The sequence below is a fragment of the Rattus norvegicus genome, chromosome 3, assembly GCF_021556685.1.
Source record: "Rattus norvegicus strain SHRSP/BbbUtx chromosome 3, alternate assembly SHRSP_T2T, whole genome shotgun sequence".
Lineage (NCBI taxonomy): Eukaryota > Metazoa > Chordata > Mammalia > Rodentia > Muridae > Rattus > Rattus norvegicus.
The window spans coordinates 9,367,575-9,379,588 of NC_141536.1; the positions used below are offsets into that span (position 1 = coordinate 9,367,575).

At 49.1% G+C, this 12,014-nt stretch overlaps 1 long non-coding RNA gene across 3 annotated transcripts; it reads right to left on the reverse strand.

The window, feature by feature from the left end:
• Positions 1–1,013: 1,013 nt before the first annotated feature.
• On the reverse strand, positions 1,014–12,014 carry LOC134486349 (uncharacterized). Of its 3 annotated transcripts, none has more exons than XR_015683479.1 (7): positions 11,919–12,014; positions 10,266–10,411; positions 7,506–7,617; positions 6,683–6,880; positions 6,026–6,077; positions 5,390–5,604; positions 3,614–4,215 (listed from the first exon to the last, which is right to left on the reverse strand). It is a non-coding gene; the product is annotated as an uncharacterized LOC134486349 (long non-coding RNA). The 3 variants fall into 3 exon arrangements; XR_015683478.1 differs by having other exon boundaries at positions 3,766–4,215; positions 6,683–7,417; XR_015683477.1 differs by lacking the exons at positions 6,683–6,880; positions 7,506–7,617; positions 10,266–10,411; positions 11,919–12,014 and adding exons at positions 1,014–2,152; positions 6,324–6,386 and having other exon boundaries at positions 4,038–4,215.

Below are 12,014 nucleotides of genomic sequence, written 5' to 3' on the forward strand. Positions count from 1 at the left end.
GTGAAATGTGACACTGTGAAATCAACTGCAGTGTCTTGTGTGCAGACACAACAAGAGCTACAGAGCACACTGCCTGCCGGCCTCAAGCCTTTCTTGTGTAGCTAGGACCCCTTGGAAACTTGGGGAAATATGGGCTTACTTGGGCTGAGTTTCTATTTCTCCTCAAAACCAGGCACTGAGGACTTCACTCACCTTCTTTATGGTACTTGGCTTACGGGTCCTGAGAATGGGGGTTGGAGGGGTCATGAGAGTCGAGAGGTGTTTTAATAAAATGAAAACAGTCACTGTGGTGGTTTGATTATGCTTGGTCCAGAGAATGGCACTATTAGGAGGTGTGGCCTTGTTGAAGGGGCGTGGCCTTGTTGGAGGGGCGTGGCCTTGTTAGAGGAAGTGTGTCACTGTGGGGGTGGGCTTTGAGACGCTGCTCCTAGCTGCCTGAAACACAGTCTGAAGAGGCAGGCTCCCTGAGAGACACCCCCCCCCCCAGGAGACTGAGAAGAAATAACAAAAAGGCTCAGGGTTGGGTAACCAGACAGGACCAAGAGGGGCAAGGACCCAAGCCAGCATCCAGCCTTCTGCCTCTCACAACCTGAAAAATAAGTTGTTACTTTTCTTTTCTCTGCTGCCTGGCTGTCTGTCTTCCCTGGTATCTGTTTGGTTGTTTGTTCATGCCCGGATAAGAACTCAGCAATTCCCTAAATCACCTCTGGGGAGACTCCATCTCCCTCCTTCACCCCCATGTGCTCACCCATGCCGCTTGCCGCCTGGACCGCTGCTCACCCACCGCCTCTTCCATTAAAATCTAGCAACCCAGCTCTGGTCTGCCCCTCCTCCACAGAGATGTGCTCTCTTCCTGGAACCTCCCTCTGCACCTTCCCTACTGACACTGGGACTCCTTCTCACACCTTTTCTGCCCAGGGTTTCCACCTTCAAGCCTTATCTCCATGTTGACCCCAGATGCTGGTGCATAAAACCTTGCTGTTAGGGATGGAGTGGATGGTCTTTGCGGAATCTTCCTTTCAAATTTTTTTAATCACATTTGTTTATTCATCTTGTGTACATATATGGTGCATGTGTGGAGGTCAGAGGACAACTCACGGAAGTTGGTTCTTTCCTTCCACCGTGTGGGTTCGAGGATGAAACTCGGGTCAGCAAGATTGGCAACCCGTAGCTGCTGAGTCGTCTTGCTGGCCTGATAGCTTTCGACTCATCGACGATCTTGAGAGCTGCAGGCAAATCAGAAGTTTAACCTTTCTCCTTGGCCCTGCATGCACAGGAGCTGGCTGCGTTCTTCTTGGACCCTATGCTATCTGCTTTCTGGATGACGATGTGTTTTCTCAGCTCTGCAGGGAAGTGTCACATAGAAGGCAGACACCCCAAGCCAGAATGACTCCTTATAAATCAACCTGTGAGGTTTAGTTCTCTGGAACTTTAATTAAGATTGGGTTCAATTCTCAATTAGGCGGAAGACACTGGCAGAGGCAAGGGGCAGAGGTTCAAAGGAACTACCCTGGGATCTGTCTATCTCCCTCACTGTGTGATCCTGTATACGTTAATTAATGTGTCTGTGCAGCTCCTTTATCTATAAAATGGATTAATAATATATAGATTCTTCTTGTAGGTCTGGCACAGAAAAGCCAATAGGCTAAAGCTATCACTAAGTCTATTGAATCAATGTCTTTTTTAAGATAAGCCATTGTCATGATTACTACTAGAAAAGGAAGAAAATGGAGCTGAGAAAGCCACGATGCACCCCTGATTACTAAGTGATACCTTTCAGGGGTGTGCATGTGTTCAAGACTTTTCTTAGAGCCACTCTAGTGGCTGTTAACTGGCATGCTGGCACCAGCCCTGAACAGCAAGCAGCCATATGTGGATGTAGGAGCCTTTCTGTCATCTGTGAGTAAGACTTGACGGAGTCTTCACACTCATTCTCAAGGGTCTTAGGAAGGCAAAGGGATCTTCAACTCAAGCTGCTTGTGAGTCAGAGTCCTTCATCTGGGCTTCAAGGACGCTGAGGAAGCAGTTTGTCAAGGTTGGCACTCTCCGGTGGTACAAACCGGCAACTGTGAAAAGCTATCCAGTCGGAAGTAAACAAGCTGAGCTGTGCGTGCTCACCCCACAGCTTCCCCGAGACAGGAGGATGACTGGTCTGAAAAGACAGAGGCAGAAATGAAAGTCACAAATATCGACCCAGAAGAGGCCCAGCTCTGAAATGCAGAAAATTCCGCTTGATAAATCTGAATGGATGTACTGAAGATTTACTGGGGTAAATTATGAGTTTAGCAGGATGACAGATACGACACCTTTTAAAGATTAACTCTTTGGGCTGTTGAGAAGGTTCAGCAGTTAAAGGCACTTGCCACCAGGCCTGGCGCCCTAAGTTAGATACCCAGGACTCACACAATGAAAGGAGAAAACTTAAGTCCTGTGTAGAGGGTCCAACTGCTACACATAAGCCACAGCAATCACCACCCTCAAATAAATAAGTACAAAAATAAATAAATACGCAAAATTTAAAATGCAATTAGGGTTCTATGCTAATGTACATAACCCAGTTATATGACTTTGAAAAGCGGTTGCCTATCAGAGGTCTAAACGAGGTTTGCCTGGCTCTGTGATGCAGATGCATCATACGAGACGTACGCATCATCTGGAAGACAGTGAGCAAAAGAGCCTCTGTGACATCATCGCCCACCGTGTTTTTCCTACGATTAAAGTCTTTCAAAAACACAAAGAAAGCAACAAGCTCCACCTCCAGCCGTCGAAGGGCTCCTTACGCTTGGCGCTATGTCCCCTGGGTTTTACTATCCCCTCATACTCATCCTTCGCTTCGTCTTTTCTTGTTTCATCAGAATGAGCCGTGCAGTGACTCTTTCAAAAATTAACTGAGTCTGCTTTCCTTTTCTTTCCAAAACTAGAAAGCTGGGTTTCAGTGTTGCCAGGAAGAATCTGGTATGGGTCTCTCCTCCACCAGGGCATCTCCTCTTGTACCCAGACTCTAGATATTACTTATTGGTGTGCAAAATACATATTTATAGGAATGAGGAGGAAGAGGGTGTAAAGGTCAGAGGTCAATGTTAGAGCTCTTCAGTCACTCCGCACTTCGGTTTTTCGTAAGATTAATTTTAATTAATTGTTAATTAATTTATTTCTATTATAAATACATATCATGTTTATTAACATATTATCAATTTCTTTTAACTCTGCGTGGGTACAAGTATCTACATGTGGGTATGCACACATGAGTGCAGATGGCTATGGAGGCCAGAGGCATCTAATTCTCTGAAGCTAGGAACACAACGTGGGAAGAGCACCAAGCACTTCCTGTTGAGCCACCTCTCCAACTCTGAACTTCACCTCATTTTTTAAGAAAGATCTCCCCCTGAACCTGGAGTTGGTCAGTTGGATGAGGCTGGCTGTCCAGGGAGCCCCAGGGACCTACCCGATGCCTCCTAGTGTTAAGCTCACCACAGCACAGCACCCCGCTGTTTGTTTATGTGGATGCTGGGGTCCGCACTCAGGACCTATGCCAGCTTGGCAAACACTCTGCCAGGAGTCCACTCCCCCAGCCCGCTCCTCTTACTCCCACTTAGCCTCTCCAGGACTTTCTCTTTCTGGAATCAGACTCCTAGTCCTATTAATGGGCTACTGCAGGTCCTGCAGGCCTGTTTTCTATGTTCTTCCCAGCAATGGGTTAATCAGACAAGATTGTCCGTCCTGTGGCTTGGAAATACTTGGCCATTTTCTCCATTCTTGCCTTACCTCTCTTCCTTTAGGCATGGCTGCCACGCGATGAGGGCCTCTGGAGCTGGTCCAAGCCCCCCACCTTTCCCCTTCTGCCCTTTGCACTGAACTCCTCGGCTGGCACCTGCCTGATCTTCCAGCTCACTAATTTGCTCCTCAGATGTCTCTTTCTGCTTTTCAGACCGTCTATTTTAAATCTCCATGATCTCTAATTAGTTCTTTTATATAAAAGCCCATTCTTGCTCCGTGAATACAATAACCACATATCTCTTTAAGGATAGTAATTATACTTATTTTAGAGTCTCCTTCTGCTGATTCGATCAACGCTGCTTCCTCAGGCATCGGCCTTCCTGCCTCTTTCTTGGTGGTTCCAGGCTCATACATTTGGTCATACGGGCAGCGGGCCCAGCTCCAGGGTTGAGTTTCACCATTTATCTGTCTGCCACTGCGGAATCCGTTTCTGCACTTCTAATGGAAGTTAGAGAGGTATAATCCCTTATCTTATGGGGTCAACCTGGTCAAAACAATATTCAAGGGGAGATTCGAGAAATAAAAATAAGCTGCAATGACTTTACAAATATGGCATGATAGGAGCTGTTATCGGCCTCCTCCTGTATTTGACATGAATTAAACTTGACCCCAGGTACAGGGCTCCCCAAACATGTGCACAGTGGCAGCTGTGCACGTGTTCCAGTGGGTGGAGAACAGTTGCTCTCTTTGCACTGATGTCAGCAGCTACCAGGGCACGGCTCTGCCACGGTAGCCTTTCTGGGTCTTAGCCCGGAGTCAAGGGCTGCACAGAACAGCCAGGAGCAAGCGAGTCACTAAGCTGCTGGGGGGAAGCAAAGGCTGAGTGACCCTGACACAAAACTCAAACAGCTACTTTTCCATTCACACAAAGATCGCTGTCCACCCCTCCTAGGTCCACTGTCAATGCTACCCCAGAACCACTGTCCACCCCACCCATGGCCACTGTCCACCCCACCCCGAGACCACTGTCCACCCCACCCATGGCCACTGTCCACCCGACGACCCATGACCACTGTCCCCCCCACCCCAAGACCACTGTCCACCCCACCCATGGCCACTGTCCACCCCACCCCGAGACCACTGTCCACCCCACCCCAAGACCACTGTCCACCCCACCCATGGCCACTGTCCACCCCACCCCAAGACCACTGTCCACCCCACCCCAAGACCACTGTCCACCCCACCCATGGCCACTGTCCACCCCACCCCGAGACCACTGTCCACCCCACCCATGGCCACTGTCCACCCCACCCCGAGACCACTGTCCACCCCACCCATGGCCACTGTCCCCCCCACTGTGGGGTGCAGAGTGGTCATCTGTGGGGTGGACAGTGGCCATCAGTGGGGTGGACAGTGGCCATGGGTCGGGTGGACAGTGGCTATGGGTGGGGTGGACAGTGGCCATCGGTGTGTGGACAGTGGCCATCAGTAGGGTGGACAGTAGTCATGGTGTGAAAACCCCACCCATAGCCACTGTCCACCCCACCCATGGCCACTGTTCACCACACCCCATGGGCACTATCCACTACTCTCCACGGCCATTCTCTTCCCTAAGCCCTGGTCACTGTTCATCCCACGGTTGGCTGCCAGGACTTTGTATCAAGTCCTATACCTTCCAGGTTACTGGTGAGCATCTGGAGTCAGCCATCCTGTTACTGGGTGAATCCTGCAGGAGTCTGATCTGCTGAAGACTCTTCGTGTAGTCCTGGTTGCTGAAGCCAGCACCACCCACAGGCAAGTCAAGTGTAACGCTAAAGATAGCCTCTGTCTATGGTGGCACAGCATTGGCGAGTCCTCTGGATTGGTTGTTTGGGTTATACCTGAGCACTGAGGAAAACAACTGAGTGTTTTCAACCACCGGAAACCAATTAAGATGACCAGGCATAAGACACAAGGCTCACACTCTTTTTTTCGGAGCTGGGGACCGAACCCAGGGCTTCCTAGGTAAGCGCTCTACCACTGAGCTAAATCCCCAGCCCCAAGGCTCACACTCTTAAGCATGGTCCATGACAAGCCAGGTGCAGAGCCACATGGTGTCTGAAGAAGGAGCTGAGAGTTCTACCTCAGCAGGCAAAGAGAAAGACTGAGCCTGGTTTGAGCATTTGAAACCTCAAAGCCTACCAGCGGTGGTGACACACTTCCCTCAACAAGGTCACACCCCCTAATTGTGCCACTCCCTATGAGCCTATAGGGGCCATTTGCATTCAAACCACCACATTCTGTATCCCCATTGCCCTTCAAGACATACCTCCGTCCACTTTGGAGAATAGCTGGCCCTCCCTTCCATTCCAAGGAGAGTCCTGGAGAAGAAAAAATGTTTACAGTCAGGGGGACAACTGCACAGACAGGGAAATTCTGTGAGGTGCGCCCTCCTCAAGCCCTGCAATGGACCAGGAATTCTTAGCAGCAAGCGCTGGTGGCCTCGGCCATGACCAGTGCTAAAAGCTGTGACTCAAAGATTCTTGTTCCAATAGAACAGGCCTTTGGCTCAACAGTGCCCATCCTTCTAAGATATCCCATCCCTCCAGACACCGACAGGTCGTTACCCAGAAACATGTCATCATCAGCACCCAGGCTTACACGTCTCCTCTCCACCATGAAGCTCCTCTACCCTAGTCATTTAAAGCTGCCCTTTTCCTGGGGCCTTAGGCTGAATCTCTCTTAACCTGATCAGCAATGGGGAAATTGGATCAGGACGTGCAGATCAAGGCCACTCGTGCTGTATGAATGTCAGAGGCCCTTGGGCTCATAGACCTGTTGTTTTCTAAAGCTTCATCTTTGACAAGCAGATGGCAAGCCTTATTGAATTTGTATTTGTGGAAATGATGCATCCGATTATTGCTGGAGGGAAGCAGTCCAAACCAGAAGCTAATGTGGCCCATCTATGAGGCTTAAATCTACTTACCTTTAGGAAGACCGTGTGCTCCATGGGGACAGCTGGATCTTCTGGCTGGTGCCAGAAGAGTCGGAGACTAAATGTTCTCCTTGTCCATGCCTTGTGACCCTGGGGACTGTCCTCATTTGGGAGCTGAGATGCAGCTTGTATGTCCAAAGTGGACATGGAAAAGTCAGCAATAAAACAAGGACGGTCCCGGAGCTTGTCCTGTGGTGGTTTGAATGAATCCCCAGTTGGTGGCATTGTTTGGGGAGGCTTAGAAGGTGTGAACTTACTGGAGGAAATCTGTCACTGAGGGAGGCTTGAGAGTTTAAATCCTCATACTACTCTTCCTGGCTCTCTCTGATTCTGGCTTATGGTTCAAGAACTCTCAGCTTCCGGTCCCTGCTGCCATTCCTGCTGTCTTGGTCTCTACTCTACTGCCATAAGGAGGCACTATGACCAGAAAAGGTATTGAATCAGGGCCTTGCTTACAATTTCAGAGATTCATGGTGCATGCATGCAGATGTGGTACTGGAGAATATCACAGACTGAGAGTACACGTCTGACCTGAAAGTTGCAGGCAGAGGAAGGGGCAGACATGGCTTTTGAAACTTCAAAGTTCACCCTCAGTGGCACACTTCCTCCAGAAAGGCCACACCTCTGAATCCTTCCCAAACAATTCTACCAACTGGTGTAAGGTCATTTTCATTCAAGCCTCTGCACTTGCTGCTTTCTGCCACAACCATCGTGATTCCTCTGGAACTGTAAACCAAAGTCGCTCATGATGTTTTATCACAGTAACAGAAGATTAACTGATCTACCCCTTACTGAAAATTAAAAAGCCACTTACTTCATTTCGCACTATGAACCCAACAGTCAAAAAGTGGAAACAGGCAGGAGGTGGCTCAGTTGGTAAAGGTTTGTTACTTGTGGTTTGTCAGTTTGATACAACCTGGAATCACCTGGAAAGATGGAGAGATTGTCTAGATCAGCTGGCCTGTGTCTTGATTTCCTTAATTGACATAGTTACTCTTAGTTACTCTCTGTTGGTGTGAAGACACCACAACCAAGACAGCTTACAGAAGAAAGTTTGCTTGAGGTTCACAGTCGAGAGAGTGAACCCATGAGCATGGCGGGGCATGGTGCGAGGGCAGTAGCTGAGAGTTTACACCATAAAACAGGAAGAGGTAAGAGAGAGAGAGCCAGAGAGAGAGAGAGAGAGAGAGGGGGGGGGAGAGGGAGAGGGAGAGGGAGAGGGAGAGGGAGAGGGAGAGAGAGAGAGAGAGAGAGAGAGAGAGAGAGAGAGAGAGAGAGAGAGAGAGAGAGGACTAACTGGGAATGGTGTAGGATTTTGAAGTTGACCCCAGTGACACACCTCCTCCATGAGGCCACACCTCCTAAGCCTTCCTAAACAGTGCCATCAACTATTCAAATATATGCACATATGGGGACCATTTTCACTCAGACCAACCCTGCAAGTGAGTAACACCATCCCCTGGATTTGGGTCCTGCATTGTTTAAGAATGGAAAAATTAATCTCAGCATAAGCATGCATTCTCTCTCTGCTCTTGAGTGTGGGGCGATGTGACCAGCTAGCTCAAGCTCCTGCATGATGAACACGGAATTGTGAGCTAAAATAAATACCTTCTCCCCTAAGTTGTTTTTTTTGTCAGGGCATTTGGTCACAGCAGCAGAAATGAAACTAGGATACCATGTAAGCCAGCAAGAGGAGCTGAGCTTGATCCCCGGCACCAAAGCCAAGCATGGTGGGACACCAGTGATCTCGGTGCCACGGAGGTGGAGACAGGAGGATTCCCTGGGCTCACTGGTCAGCAAGTCTAGCCTACTTTTGAGTTCTAGGTTCTATGAGGAAACTCGTCTAAAGAATGAGGTAGAAAAATGATTGAGTAAAGACACTGGATATGAACTTCTAGTGTCCACACCCACAAGTGCCTGTGCACACACTCATGCACGCAAGTGTCCATCCACGGATGACAGGCATGCAATGTGCTATCCACACACACAGTGGAACATTGTTTAGTCTTAAGCAGGGATGACTTTCTGACACCTGTTGTGATATGGATGAACGCTGAGAACACCGTGCTGTGGGAAGTAGCCCAACACGGAACATACATGTGCTGTGTTGTTCCACTTGTATGAAGACCCAACAGTCCTGATACTTGGGACAGAGGTGGTAGAGCCCCAGAGATCTGGGCAGAGATCTGGGGGACAATTACTGGCCTGCAGCTCTCTCTGGGGCCCTAGTAATGTCAGCTCCTTTGAGGTACAGCTGAAACAAACGAAGCCCTCTTTCCTCCTCTCCCACCCCCTTTTCCTCTCCCTTCTCCTCCTCTAGATGCAAAAACAACCCACCCTACCCAGTAGGTGCTTTGCCCTGCCATGGACAGCTCTTTACAATTTTCATGTGGCTTTGACCAGCAAGGAGAGACAGAGCCAACACACAAGGGCATCCAGCACACACTTGGTCATCTAGGGAAGACGCAGGGTTGCAGATGAACCCAAAAGAGAAGGCACTTGAAGGCACAGGTTAAAACTGTGACAGCCGTCCTGAGCGGGTTCCTTCCATGTGCCAAGCAAGTGCCCAGGACACCATCACTCATTTCCCTCTCCTGGGTCCGCTGCAGGGTCACCCGTGGCACCCACAGTTCCTGTGGGTGTCTGCCCACCCTCACTCCCCAGACTACCCTGCAGACAGGCACCTGACCACAGAGCTTCTTTTCCTGGGGAGGGTGAGACTGGCTCTTTGCCATCTGTGTTTGGGGGTACACTCCAGTCTGGTCAAGTTGTCCTTGGAAAACTGCTCGCAACCATACCGTTTCCTCATCTCTCTGCCTCTCTCTCCGCACCCCGGGGTTGTCTTTCACACAACCATCGGATGTATCGGGTTTCTAGCCAGCATCCGTTTCTAGCCTGACCTGAAAGTGCTGAGTGCGGATGGTGCTGACTGAGTTGGGAGAGGGGTAAAGCCTGTGGAGATGGGAGGATGGAGCATGTGACCTCTCTGGTCACTGCGGTGCACCCTCAAACATGCAGGACAGGCTCGTCCTGCGCCTGAAGAGAGACTGCCTCTTCCTCATCTAGAGGTTGTCACATTCCCTGGTTTGCAATATCAAACTGGCGATGTCTCTTCCCTCCGTTGCCACATCCACGCCGACTCTGAGCCTCCATTCCATTCCAGGGCTTCCCTTCCTCTTCTGGGTTCACTGGATAACCTAGGACTATCTCTCACTTCAAGTTCCTCAGACTGGCATGGAGAGTGGACGGCTGGTAAAGTCTTTCCTGTACAAGTTCAATGCCCAGGACCCACTGTCCTGTGGCATGGTGGCTCATATTCTGAGTGCTGGGGTTCAGACAGAAGCAGGCAGGTCTCTAGGGATCACTGGCCAGCCGGCCTAGCCTACTTGGTGACTCCAAGCCAGTGAGAGACGCTGTCTCAAAAACAACCAAATCATTCCTGGCACGTGAGGAAGAATATCCAAGGTTGTTCTCTGGCTTCCACATGCCCATGCGTATGCACCGCCCCCCATGCATACACATACAAACATACACTAAATCACACCTACAAGGTTCCTCCACCCTGTGACCTTACCTGTCCCTGGGATTCAATGCAGACATTGGAGCATGATCGTTTAATCCCACAACACCCTGGGAACCAGGCAGTGCCTTGAGGGTGGGGGTGCCAGTCACGTGCCTCTCTGGTTCTCTCCTGGCCTTGGATCCCTGGCCGTCCAGCTCCTGTGGGATTATGCCAGCAGATGCAACAGGGTTATCCTTGGTGAATAGGCTTCACCTCTTTAGATTGGCAGATTTGGGTCGGCAGTGGGTGAAAGACTGCTGTAGAGTTGGTGATCCCTGAGATGACTAAGCTGTTGGCCTCCACGTGCTGTGTGGCCTCAAGAAAGAGGCAAAACAGTTTGGTAGTGTTGTGTGTGGTATATGTGTGAGGGGGGGATGTGTGTGGTATGTGTGATGTGTGTGTGGTGTATGTACGTGTGTGGTGTGTATTGTGGTATGTATGCTATGTGTGATGTGTGTGTGCTGTATGGTGTGTGTGTGTGTATTATATATGGTATGTGTGTGTGTTATATATGGTATGTGTGTGTATTATGTATGGTATGTGTGTGTGTATGTATTATGTATGGTGTGTGTGTATATGTATTATGTATGGTATGTGTGTGTATGTATTATGTATGGTATGTGTGTGTATGTATTATGTATGGTGTGTGTGTGTGTATTATGTATGGTATGTGTGTGTATGTATTATGTATGGTATGTGTGTGTTATATATGGTATGTGTGTGTATTATGTATGGTATGTGTGTGTGTATTATGTATGGTGTGTGTGTATATGTATTATGTATAGTATGTGTGTGTGTTATATATGGTATGTGTGTGTGTATGTATTATGTATGGTGTGTGTGTGTGTATTATGTATGGTATGTGTGTGTGTGTGTGTATTATGTATGGTGTGTGTGTATATGTATTATGTATAGTATGTGTGTGTGTTATATATGGTATGTGTGTGTGTATGTATTATGTATGGTGTGTGTGTGTGTATTATATATGGTATGTGTGTGTGTGTTATATATGGTATGTGTGTGTGTATGCATTATGTATGGTGTGTGTGTATTATATATGGTATGTGTGTGTGTATGTATTATGTATGGTATGTGTGTGTGTGTATTATGTATGGTGTGTGTGTATATGTATTATGTATGGTGTGTGTGTATGTATTATGTATGGTATCTGTGTGTGCTGTGAATGGTGTGGGGTGTGTATGAGGTGTGTATAGGATGTATGTGGATGTATGTGTATGGTGTGTGATATGTGGTGTGTGGGGGAGAGGCTGCCTCCCCCTTCGCCCTCTCATTCCTTAGTATACTCAGCAAAGATGGACCCTGAGGAGAGACACTCGCTCTTGAAGGCATGTTCACGGTGATCAGCTCGGCTTCACATGGGGTTGCCGGATGCCCCCAATACAAGGCCTTGCTCTCAGATGTAGATTACCGGCCCTGCTCCTGGATCCCGCCACAGATTCCAGCACCGCTGGAGTGAGCTCCTGCTGATCCTTTTGTGGCCGCTGTTCCTGGTGCTGGACATGTCAAAGTACAGAGGCCTCACGGGTTCATACTTCTCCATCCTGGGCTTTGTCCCCAGGAGAACATGCGTCTTCAACCTTCAATCACAGCCACTGCGCTTAGGGTAAAGGGACAGAAGCCAGCTCCCCACAGAAGACATGTTACCTGTCAACAAGCTTAATACTGATCTGCCCCAGGGAAGTGCCAGCTTCAGCCTGGGAGTGTGTGGTCCTGTGGGGCTGCCTGCCCTGATGAGTCTGC